The sequence below is a fragment of the Larus michahellis genome, chromosome 1 (assembly GCF_964199755.1).
Source record: "Larus michahellis chromosome 1, bLarMic1.1, whole genome shotgun sequence".
Classification (NCBI taxonomy): domain Eukaryota; kingdom Metazoa; phylum Chordata; class Aves; order Charadriiformes; family Laridae; genus Larus; species Larus michahellis.
In genome coordinates, this window is record NC_133896.1 from 54078156 (window position 1) to 54090386 (window position 12231).

The 12231-nt window shown below is 45.0% G+C and overlaps 1 protein-coding gene across 2 annotated transcripts in view; it reads right to left on the bottom strand.

Moving 5' to 3' along the window:
* The window catches only part of GRIN2B (glutamate ionotropic receptor NMDA type subunit 2B), a 209538-nt gene that overhangs the window by 122235 nt on the left and 75072 nt on the right, over window positions 1-12231 (bottom strand). The gene's annotated exons all lie outside the window — the stretch shown is intronic.

The following is a 12231-nucleotide window of genomic DNA, read 5'->3' on the forward strand; positions in this document are numbered from 1 at the left end:
TGTCTCAGCCAGAGCTTAAAGATTTTTAAGTTTTAAAAATTTAAAATTTAAGTGAAGCAAGTGAGAAGGAAGTAAAAGCCTTTCTATGGACAGCTGTCCTTACTTTATTTTTAAAGGCAGGTTGCTGAAATTACTTTAAGATTTCAAATGCTAGGCATGATTCTAACAGACAGGGAACAAGTGGTACACAAGTGAGGACAGAAAAAGATAATATGTACAAAATATGCCATGGCAGCAGAAATTAAGAGCTTTAATCCCAGGATTATCAGAACATTATACGTAGTATAAACAGGATACACAGCAGCTTTGATATTGATTTAGTTTGGGACAGTCACTCTAGTTTGAGCATCCAGTCTGAAATACAATTAGAGTAGGCAAAACTACTGGACACAAATAGCCCTGAGAACCTCCACTGCAAGCTCCTCTTAAAGCAAGCAGTAGCACAGAGTGCTACAACTGTGAAGGCTCAGTCTCAGAACAACATAAAACATACTAAAATGGAAAAAAAAAATTTAAACTATCGTGGGTTTTGTTTATACCATGTTTTAGAGAAATGTCAGCTCAATATTTCTCTGGGTATTGCTTCCACATCCTTCTACCATATCAAGTTCATCTTTGCAAGAATCAGAACTTGTATCATTTTATAGCTTCCAAGACTCCAAGGGAGTTTTGTACAGATCTCAGCTCTCCCATGGCATAGTCTAAGCCTTTTTCGTCCTGGGATTTCATGAGATACCAGGCTTTCAATTTGTGATAGATCCAGTAAAACCCAAATCCCTGCTTTTGCCCAATTCATGATGGAAGGGAATGGAAAAAGCATTTGCCAATATGCTCTCTTATGGATTGATCTTCTGTCTTTTAAAATCAACTGCAAACTCCCACTGACTTCTGTAGAGTAGGATTAGATCACAAGCAAACCAAAAAAAAAAAAAAAAAGCAGAATTAAATTATATCTCTCTGCAGAGATTCCCATTACAATAAGAAAGTTCTCCAAATCCAATCACCACTTTTAGGAATGAGATAGCAGCCCCACCTTCTTTCAATAAGCCCAAAGAGCTGAACCAGAGATATAAAAGGAGGTAGGCAGGAGTTTTAGACTTGGGGAAACTCATTGTGCAAATGTCTTAAGACATTACCTCAAGATATTCACATTTAGAACAGCTCTCTACCAACTCACTCTCCTACAGAGAGCTCACTCTCCCACAGCCTGGCAGGTAGAGCTGTTTTTCAGCAGGGATGCCAGTTAATCAGCCATCCATCGATCCATCTGTCCATCCCTTCTTCAGTGTTATGATTTTGATTACCTATAACCATTTTCTCCATTGGCATAACATGCCATAGCTCAGCAACTCCAGGGCAAAAAAAAAAAAAAAAAAAAAAAAGCTCTGATCCTGCATCCAGCCTTAAACTGATTGTTTCACTTTCCTGAACTCCCTGTGGATCACATCCTATACGAAAGAGTCCTTGCTCCCAGATCCTCATGCCTCTCCTATGAGGTTTGGTGATTAAAGTCTGTTCACTTCCTCCACACAGCTCACCACCCACTTGTGAAAGTACTCTTAGGGCCGGCTCTTTGCTCACTGGAAAAATAAACGTACACAAAAAGAAAAAGGAAAAGAAGGCAGAAACAAATCGGAGACAAGTTAAAAAAATAGGAGCAGCAACTGGGCCCGCCAGTCTGTGGAAAACAGCTCATACTTTCTGTCACTGGAATTCACCTCCTTTTCCCGGAACTGTGCTCAGGAAAAGAACTTACTTGTCCGATAAAAAGCTACTTTTTATCTTTGAAGCTTATGGAGAAAATCAGGAAAGCCAGAGGAAAGATTAAACTATTGTCACAGCATCTGCCAGAGTTTGAAGAAAGCCTGAACAAACATCTCCAATTCCCTTCATTGCACTGTGCCTTTGAAAGCCACTTGTAGCAAACTGAACGGAAGAGTGCAAAGACTCAGCCGTACCGCAACATGAAAAGGCAAGACAGCTACACTGATGACTAGTATTTATTTTTATATTAAATTCAACAAAAGTTTTTCTGTACTTATGCCTAAGAACCTCTGAATTGGCTGCGAATTTCCACGGTTTCTAGCAAAGAGTCCAAGATCCAAAGGACCTGGCGATTGAATTACGGGAATATTTGACACACAGCACCTTGAAGTCTTGTCTGAAAATATCCTGGGCGCTCTCCTCAGTGACGAATAGGGGATGGGAGATGGTAAACCCACTAGTATTTCAAGGCTGTGCGCACACACACACATGCAGGAGTTAGTAGATGTGGCAGTGTGGGACATACTGCCCTCCCCGCGGTTCTAAACAGGGTCAGATGCTCCAGCTAAAGTGCCCACCCACAGTTCGTTCCACACGAGCGCACAGCCCGACTGTTGATGGCAATTCAGCCTCAAAGGCTGGGGGAGAAAATTCAGAGTTCCTCACTAACCAGAGTGTATCAGAACATCAAAAATCAATGCACCAAATAGAGAGCTTTATCGCAACCCAGCTGAACAATTCCTGTCCACCGATAAATGTAAGCACCCCTCCTTAAATCAAACAGCACAGACCACTTGGCTGTGCATGTAATAATTGCTCTTGAGAAACTGCTTGCATTTTTATTATAGAAGCAGCAAGAAGAGGCAACTTCTATTCAAAATGAGAGCATTAAGGAGGTGCAAGCCAGTCCAGCTTTTGGCTTGCCAAGTTGTCTCTTGGCACTCGATCACCCCACTACTTGGGCTAGCCAAATGTTCTTCATTCCCAAACAAACTCAGCAATCGGAAAAGAGAGGGGTGAGCAAGGAAGGACGGACAACATTGTGGAAGAAAGTGTCCCTCTCATAATAAATCAGGAGAATTGCTGATAGAGCTGGATAGGAATCTCAGTGAGTGCCTTTTGGGCAACAACAAGCAAACTAAGAAAAATGCCTGAGAGCCACAATTTCCTTCTTGTCCTTATTTCTGACCACACCTGATGGAAAGTCAGGGAAAAACAGAAGGAGCTGAACTGACAGAGAACCACAGGGCTATCAGACACAGCAGGAATTTGACCTCACTGTGGTGTTACAGTGAAAGCTTTTAAATTAGGAGATAAATCTAAGGGATTTTTATCATTTTTACACACATATACCCCATAGAATCATTATTGCTTTATTGCAGTCTAAAACCAAAAAGGAATATTTTACCCCTCCAGACATTAAAGTTTTTTACCAAACATTACGAGCTCCTATTTTTCTCCTGCAGAAATTTCACACTCTTCACCTCCCTTTTTCACCTTGGAATAGCCAAAACATGGTTCAACATTGCCACTGGGAGACAGATTTAAGTTTGGGATAGGTGGAGTTCGAAGCAGAAGTCGTCCCTTATACTGCACGTCATCCAGGTGAAATACAGTCCCCTGACTACAAGAAAAAGCTCGTCTTTCTCCTACAGCTCTTTCACCTGCAAGCTCAGGCTTTCCACAGCTAACTGCTGCAAGAGACAGCAAGATGCTGCAGGGTGTCCCTCACCTAGTCTGAAAGAGTAGAGGCTCCATTATAGGATCTCAATGCCTCCAGAGATCCTAGTACTCCCCCACTGCCACCCTGCAAGGTCAGGGATCCGTAGTTTGCAGAGCTGAGCTGGAGGTGGAGCCGATCAATTGACACAGCACCACTCCCCAGCTGACAGATGGCTTCCCACAGAAAATCTGCTCCGAGTTTACCGCTGCTGGGACAAGTATTGCCTCCTCCTCCTGCACGTTTAATCCCTCAGATAAGGAGGCTGGATTGCACGCAGTGAAGGTGCAAAAGCGCTCACTGTGAAGCCTCCTCTTGGAGACTGCTGGCTGGCGAGTTCCTAGTTGGATGGAATAGGGTTTGCAGAGGTGGCACAAGGTTTAGAGAGCAACCAAGAATTCTCGCCACCACTTCTAAATTGCCCGGGGCAGGCCCATGCAGATTATTACACAAAGGACTGGTCTGACCCACACCTCACTGGAGATGCAAGCCCTTGGCAAAGCTGCAGGTGACTCTTGGAGGAGGAGCCCTCCTGCAGCTGCACCATTTGAAACCAATCACTGCCATTTAACAAACCATTTACCTCAGATGTGGCAGGAGAGGTCCCCAGGGTGCTTTTCTCACAAGTTCCTTACTAACAGCCTCTCTGGATTCCCCAGGCAAGCAAAAGCAATTACTGCTCACAAACAACAACTTACTATCCAGAGCAAAACTGCTTCTCGGCATGGGGCAGACGAGAGAACATCCCTAAAGCAGAGGAATGCAAGATCCCCCAAAATGGTTGTAGTGGGCCAGACATCTTGAGGAACTAGAGAGCCTTCCGCTGAGCCATAGCATAACTGCGGACCTGGGGAGTGAGGAGATCAGCATGTTACGTTTCCTCCGTGCAGCCTCTGTGAATGTAATCTGGTTGTGTGCCATGCTCTGATGGCTGGACCACGAACAGATTTTTGCCACTGGTGGCAAGCTCCTTTAGCTCCAGTCCACGTGCCAGACCCCACATGGGCCGGCTGTGTCAGGTTAAGAACAAGGAATTTGACTGAGGAACAAGTCAAGAACACGTTTGCTTTTCGGATTTGGAGAAATAAACCGTATTTTTGCAAAATTCCCTGGGCTGTTATCTCTGCACAGGTGCAGGAGAAATACAGTTTGTGCTGCTCTGGGAGTAACCCCTTTTTATTAGGCTTTTGGGAACATCAGTACACGTAACCCCATTTGCTGCTTCATTAAGCTTCTTGTGCAGCCATAACTTAACAACTAGGGTCTGCCCTTCCTTTCCCGTTTACAATGGGGATCCTATAAGATCCTAACGATTCAGGCCACTATCACTTTCCAAAGCCCTCTTCTCATTTTCCTAATTTAGAAGGAAAGCTGTTCATGTGTCTTTAGTACAGTCTTGATTTGCAAAATTCCTCTATGACCTACAGAAATCACATACGCCTGCCTCTTGTTTAGTCTTCGGCCCTGCCAACCACACATTTTGTAGGGGCAAAAAGGAGTGAGCAAGCACAAATAACTTCTGGGAAAACATAGACCTTAATTTCCCTACCTATGTATTTCTTTTCTTCGAAACTGAGACACCACTGTGTACCTATTTGTCACAGTCCTGGTGGGATACCTGATTCACTGTGAGTTTTATTGTTCATGATGGAAAATGCCACAACAGTTCAAAGTCTTATAATTAAATTTTCTATATTTCTGAGTCCCGTTTGTTATAACAAATCTGACAGGAAATCAAGATCTTTGTTGCTTAAGTGTTCATTTACTCCTGTTTATTCTTACCGCAAATGCATCACTGCCTCGGGCTAGCCTGCAGTCAGGATCTTCTGCCTGTTTGTTTTTTCTCCCCACATTTAAATTTTTTAATTTAGTTTTCAACGACTCAATACAATAAAACTCTGTTTTTAATATTACGTGCTGCATCATCCTGTGCGAATCCTTTCCTTGAGTGCTTGCAGTAAGCATTATGAGAACACGGTGACACCACAGCCCTAGCACAATGTCCTTGTGGTGGGACTGGCATCTAGAAGAGCATCTCTGCGTCTCTCACACACATACATGCTCACATTTCCACAAATACACATATTCACAGGAAAACCTACTCAAAGTAAGGCCGTAGCACGTTTGACTCTGTCATTTCTTAATCACTCTCTGCTTAGTTGATACTATTTAGTAGGATTTCAAAACTTTCCTGTCTGGCTGGAACAAGTTCCCTCGTCTATTACTGATTTTGGCTTGCACAGCAGATGGAGCAGATGACCTCCTGCAATCCTTTCCCAGTGCTCTGATTCACTGATGAGTGGATTGTTCTTGGTGAAAATCCTCCGAGCTGCCCTGGGAACGTGCCGTCAGTGGCAAGTTCAAATTTGTTAGACGCAGGAACGTGGTTTACATAACCGTATGATTTATCAGTTCCCTCCCTTGTTCTCATAATAACTACTGAGCACACGGGCCTCACTTGACAGAAGGATACATAGCTCGGAGATGATGGCTACAGAAAAGTGATTACAGAAATTGGTGGATGAGTGAAAGGGAGGGACCCAGTTCAGTGTCCCCAGTGATGGAAAGGCAGGAAGGATATACTGTGATAAATCAGTGGAAAGCTGTAAGAGCCCTCTCTTACAGGAGAGTGTGTTGCTGTCTTTCTGGCTCCTGCTAGGCAGGGCATACAAGTGGCCATGAAAGAAGGTCTGTGGCAATTGGGAGAGCGGTTGTTGACTCTCTAGGTCTTCTCTGGAAGCCACAATCCCTGGTGGTTACTGAGAATAATTGTGATAAGGAATCCAGAGTTGCTGGTGTAGCTCCATTTTGTTACCCTGGTAAACCGTAACAAATGTACCAAGATTCACATGTATAGGACATTATACATGTTAACTATCATCATATACCCAGAACCCAGTCATGGCTTGGACATTAATCTCTCTGTAGCAGTGGAAACAGATCTGCTGCAGAGCCCTAGCCCACGGGCAACTGTGTAAGTGCTCCAGCACCAAGGAGCTCCTGAGAGTTGCAATAAAAAGGTCTCCGATTAAAGATGACTCAGGGGCTGAGAACAGCTAAGTGATTTCCACATTCCACTTAAGGGTCTACAGAAATCATTCGTTCAAATATTATGCAACAGAGGAAACACAAGATACCCTAGATTCTTGATTTTGGGATTGTTTCACTCCATACCACATGCAGTTAATAAAAAATATGAGAAAGTCAAACATACCAGGGCCATTGGCTGATGTATACAATTCAGAGAAAAACCTCTAAAGTTGTTTGGCTAGGGAGAGGGTGCACCGTTTGTGAATTTTATACACAATCACTGGCCAAAACAGGCTAGTATATGATGGTATGCCATACCTGCTTCTCAGAGCATCATATATGGATGCCAGCAGTTTTCCACAGAGGAGAACTGGCAGTTAGCAAGCTGCCAGGATAAACAGTTTTCACACCAGGAAAACGCATTTCCATTTTCACCTCCCTATGTGTGTGTTTCCTTGTCTGATGAGCTTACATGGATGGATTAAACCACTGGTCACTCTGCATAGATTCCGCCCATCAGGTGCCATGTTATAACATGCTGCCAATCTGGACAGCCCAGACCTAGCTCCCTTGTCCCAGCTCAGATAAGCCCGCTAGGTTGGCTTAATATACTGGCATTGACAGCCCAACACAGTTAGAGGAAAGTCAGACTTCAGAATCACAGAATCTTCATGGTTGGAAAGGACCCTTAAGATCATCGAGTCCAACCAAACAACCTACAATCTCTGCCACTAGAGCATGCCCTGAAGTGCCACATCTAGACGTTTCTTAAATACCTTTAGGGATGATGACTCGACCACCTCCCTGGGCAGGCTGTTCCAGTGCCTGACCACTCTTTCAGACCACTCTTCCCCCTTACTCATCCATCCACTTACATCATGGTGTTTGCCTGGGGCTTCTTTTCTGGGCTGTCTTACTCTCCAGACTAAAGACTGAATTTTGACCATAAGTTGAATGGGATGTCATTGGTAGAGCCATATTAATCAATATCTGACATAAAACTATCCAGCACTCTTAAAAAAGTCCAGTCAGTATTTGGCAAGATGTCATTGAATAAATTTCTCAAATCAACTATCCAGGGTGAAATACTATTTCTTCTTACCATTTCTAAATTAACTGCTCTTCCATTTCATCAAGTATGCCTTTGGTCTCTTATTATGAGCAAACCTTATTATAAGCTGAACCTCCAAAGGTTCACAGAGTCTATTTAGATAAGCCCTGGAAGTTCATCATTGCATCCAATGCCCTCCGAGCCTCTCAGGAGCTGAAGATCTCCTCTCACTGTGGCCCAGCTGTGGACAGGTCAGAGCGTGTCTGCGAGGCCCTCCATTGCCCTTCTGTCTCATGAAGTAGCGATACCCCATTTCTCTCAAATTCTACGTTGCTATTTTAAACATTAACCTTCGCAGGCCAGGCTGTTAGTTACTCTGCATCCCAACACATGGCACCTGTAATCCTGATGATGCCAAGGTCTACTCAGCCTTTATGGACAGAGCGAAGTTGGCTGTGCCTATGCTCCTGACCTGGCCGGACCACAGCTGAAGCAAAGTGGTCAATTTAAGGTAACATTGTGCCAGGACTTAATCTTTTCTTAGAGGCTGGCCTTATTAACCAGTTTAGATCATTTTCAATGCACTGATATAGCTTACATACCCTTTGGATCAGAACTGTCTTGGCTCAGAGTGCAAGTGAGTGAGCAGCTGAAGGCAAAGCCTGTGTAGATAGACATGCCCTCCACTTCCCTTAAGGCAAGGAGCAGTAAAATGCTTCAGCCTCATCCATTCTGCCCAGCAGTAAATAGACAATTCTCATACTCCAAAGAAAAAACTTCAAAAAAACCCAAACAACAACAACAACAAAAAACCCCCAAACCCAAACACTTACTTAAAATGTGAGGGCTCTCTAGCAAAGGGACAAAACCAAGAGCTGAGATCAGACTAGATTACACGACTTCAGATTTCCCACTGCCTCTTCCCTAAAAAGGTCGTAATTGATGCTCTGAGTCCAGAAAAAAAAAAAAAAAAGGAAAAAAGAGAAGGAAAAGGTCCGGCCCCCACTGCTCTGGTCCCACTTCATCAGCCAAGTTTCCCTGGCAACCAGGCACACGTAATGCAGCCGTGGCCATAAGCTCCTTACAGACGGCACTGGGGGTCCCGCATTGCTCCCTGCAGCGCTGCATGGCGGGGCAGTTGTGTCGGGGCTGCAATGGCTGGGGCTGGGCATCACAACCCTCACCTCAAAGAGGGACTCATCCCCCAGCTGCCTGCTGGGATTGCAGAGATGCTTGGGAAGAGTACAGAGGCTGATGGACCACCTGCCTGGACTTCTTGTGCCAGGTAACTAGGGGCAGGCAAGGAGTCAAGATTTCCCCTCATCCTGCCCGCTCAGGCCTCCTTCTCCAGGGCTGGTTCCTGATTGCCTCCATGCTCCTTGGTGCTGTTTTGCTCTGTGGTGTGAGAGGAAGGTGTGGAGAGTATGTGCTGCTGTCCTTGCTTCCCTGCGTTCACGCGCTGCTCTGACCTGGGGATTCAGTCTCACAGATTTATTTGGTTAGCCCAGGTCACTGGCTTCCTGACATGAGGTGGCCCCAAAACTCAGAAAGAAGAGATCCCACCTTTTCTCCTCCTCAGCCTGGGAGTAAGCCTTCAGCCATTTCGTGCTCACAGCTTTCTGAGACTGTGAGGTTCCATGCTACTCTTCACTGCACCCTCCAAATCAGATCCTACCACTTTAGGAAGGAGGTGCCGCTTGCTCAGAGTACACCTCCTCCCTGCCCTCAGCTCTCCCAAACCTGACTCACCCCAGCTCACCCCAGCTTGTGTTTTACAGCATGGGCTGGGAGAGGAGCAATGCCAAACCCTCGCTGTGCACCAGGCGAGAAGGCAGCTCTGTGTGGTGCCTTTTAAGAGGGATTTTACCACCTTCCTTATGCTGCCATGATAGTATAAAAGAGACTGGGCATAAAATGAAGACGGAGTACCCTAGTCCACTTTTGTTTGGACACACTGCTGGCAAGCAGCTGCCCCATTAGCACAAAACATGTATGTCTGCACAAGGCAACGGGAGGCACAGAAATCGTGAGCTGGCCCCAAGACATCCATGCATTAGCACTGCGTGGAAACTCCAGCTCAGGTCCAGTAGAGCTGCCGTGTCAGGAGAGAGCAGGGTGAACTAGTTCAAATCCTGGCCTGCACTGCCGTGGTGGCACTCCATCTGGTTTCAGATCTAGCTGGGGACTCTCTGAGCCTAAGGAGAAGAACCAGAGGCGGATTCCTAAACCATTGGACCTGGACTCTGGATTCAGCCCCAGCTTTGGAAAGCGACTGTATCACTGTGTTACAAGAGTCCTCGGCCGGAACAAGCAATAAGGATTTCAATATGCAGCCTCATTTGTCATGCTTGAAGGCCTCATCCCCATCAGAGCTGGCTTTGGCCATAGCTAGTTACCTCTCGTGCTCCAGGATGGATGAAAGCGTGACAGCACCTACCTTCTCTCTACCCAGCTCTCCTTCCTAATCAACCAGTGGGCAGTGCCTCTGTCGGGAAGCTGCTGTCATGCCTGTCTTGCTCATCTAATTGATTCACAAAGTTTTAAACGACTATTGATTCTCCTCTTCCCCACTGTGGAGACTTTGAGACCAATAAAGCACATGGAGTTATTTACACAGATATTAGAAAGGAAAGAAGTTCCCTCCTCAGATGTTCTTCTTGAGCTTCCATCTATTAAGTCTCAGAAACTCAATAGGAGGTTTCCTATAGCTTTACAGACAAAAACACTCACAAATGTATGAAGTCCCCTGCACGTACACATGCCCATCCAAACATTTGCAGGATGTTCTGCCAAATTCACACCTGCTGAATTATTGCTTCCTATTATTTTGTACTGGGATCATAGCTCTTTAGTTCCTTTTCTTTGCCCTGATGATTAACAGCCATTTGCCATACCCCTTGCTGCTATGAGACTGAGGCAGAAATTATGTCAAACCCCCTATTCAAGGAAAAGCCATTTCTGAACTCAAATGAACTGGAAGTTGTTCTTGGTAAAAGACTGGACCATAGGAGACTTGCAGAGCTAGAGCTTGCAATCTTCCCCACAGTTCCTCAAACACTTCAGATTCATGGTTGCTACAGTGACTGGTGCTGTAAGGACCCTTATATCCATCTCCGTGATCCAGGCACACTCCTCAGGGTTTGATGAAGAGGATTTGGGAGAGGGAATTAGTCCATCTGACTTTGCAATGAGGGTGCTATGAGTTTCAGTTCTGTACTTATTTTGGCTTGGCCGATGAAAGTCAACAAGCCCATTTCTAGTCAACTTAACTTTGTACTGGAGCACACATAATTGAATTCACTGTTTTTTCTATACTTACCTGCACATTAATAGAAGGTGCCATCTATATATTCAATATGCCCTTGACATAACTTAAAAGCAGCAGCATAATAAATAAGATGCTCTTTTTGTACTTGAATTCAAATTTTTCTATCTATATTGGGCTTTGTACTTTTTTAAACAAAACTCAAGGCTGGGACTGAACTGCCATATCTTTTTCAAGATCACAGGCGCACATGAGGCACTGAGATTTCTGTCGAGGATTGGCACAGCAGAGAAAGGGATTGATGGAGCAGTAAAAGAATTTGCCTCTGCTGGCCGTTAATAATAAAGAGTAACAAAAGCATCTGAGAGAATAAAAGCCAGGGTGAGGCGTGTAAGGTATAGAAATAGCTCTTTGACTGACTCAAAGGCAAAGCCGATGCATCTTGTTTCCTGCATCTCCCGTTGTCTGTCCTCTTTCTTAACCACACACTCAGGCACGACGGGGGAGTGGGAAGTAGATGGAAGTGTCAGCAGGAGCTACAGCAAGCCAGGGAGAAACGAGCTATTCAGTCCAAACGTTGCCTGGACAGGGTCCGTGACAAAAGACGAACAAATAAGAATATGAGAGGAGAAAGAAAAAGCCACGTCCAGGACTGCACCTCCTGCAAGGGAAGAGCCGTTGGCTGGGATGCTTTGTCTTTCCATTCCACTTTGTATCTCTCTGTCTTATCATTTCTTGTCTTCTTGTACACAGCTGCCTCCAGGTTCTTCAGTGCATGCAGGTGTGTGTATATATATATATACGTATGTACACACAAACATGCAGGATGGCTCAAGATAGGCAAATTGCCACATCTCCAATATGCTGGTTCCACTCCAACTCAGGCTGGCAGCACCTGAAGTGGATTAGCATCTGACAATGATCCCTATGAAATGAGGTGATGGTGCAGTTCAGCCTTACTGAAGATTAGTATCTACATCACCACACAAGTGTTCAGAGCTAATTAAGCCTCTGGTTGGTGCTCTTAGAGAAAAGCCAAGGATTACACAGGCCGCTTCACTACACAGCCCTGGCCACAGCCCAGAGGAAGAGAGCTTGCACACCTTCAAATTGTGGGTGAAAGCATTGCAGACATGGTTTTAACAGACTTTATTCTTCCTGACGAAGTGCAGTCCTGCAGGACTCATCTTTCATGCAGGCACGTAGTCACCTAATTAATATACACCGAGATGATCTGGGTTCAAAAAAACAAACCAAAACTGTCTTTCCTTTAGGCAGGTCAGAAGAAGCAATACTTGTGGGAAGGGAATAGCCACAGAAAGGTTTATTTCAGGGCGCGGCTAAGCAATTCTGGAAGTTGAGACAAAGTCATCGCTCTGGTCATCTAGCTTCCGGATACAT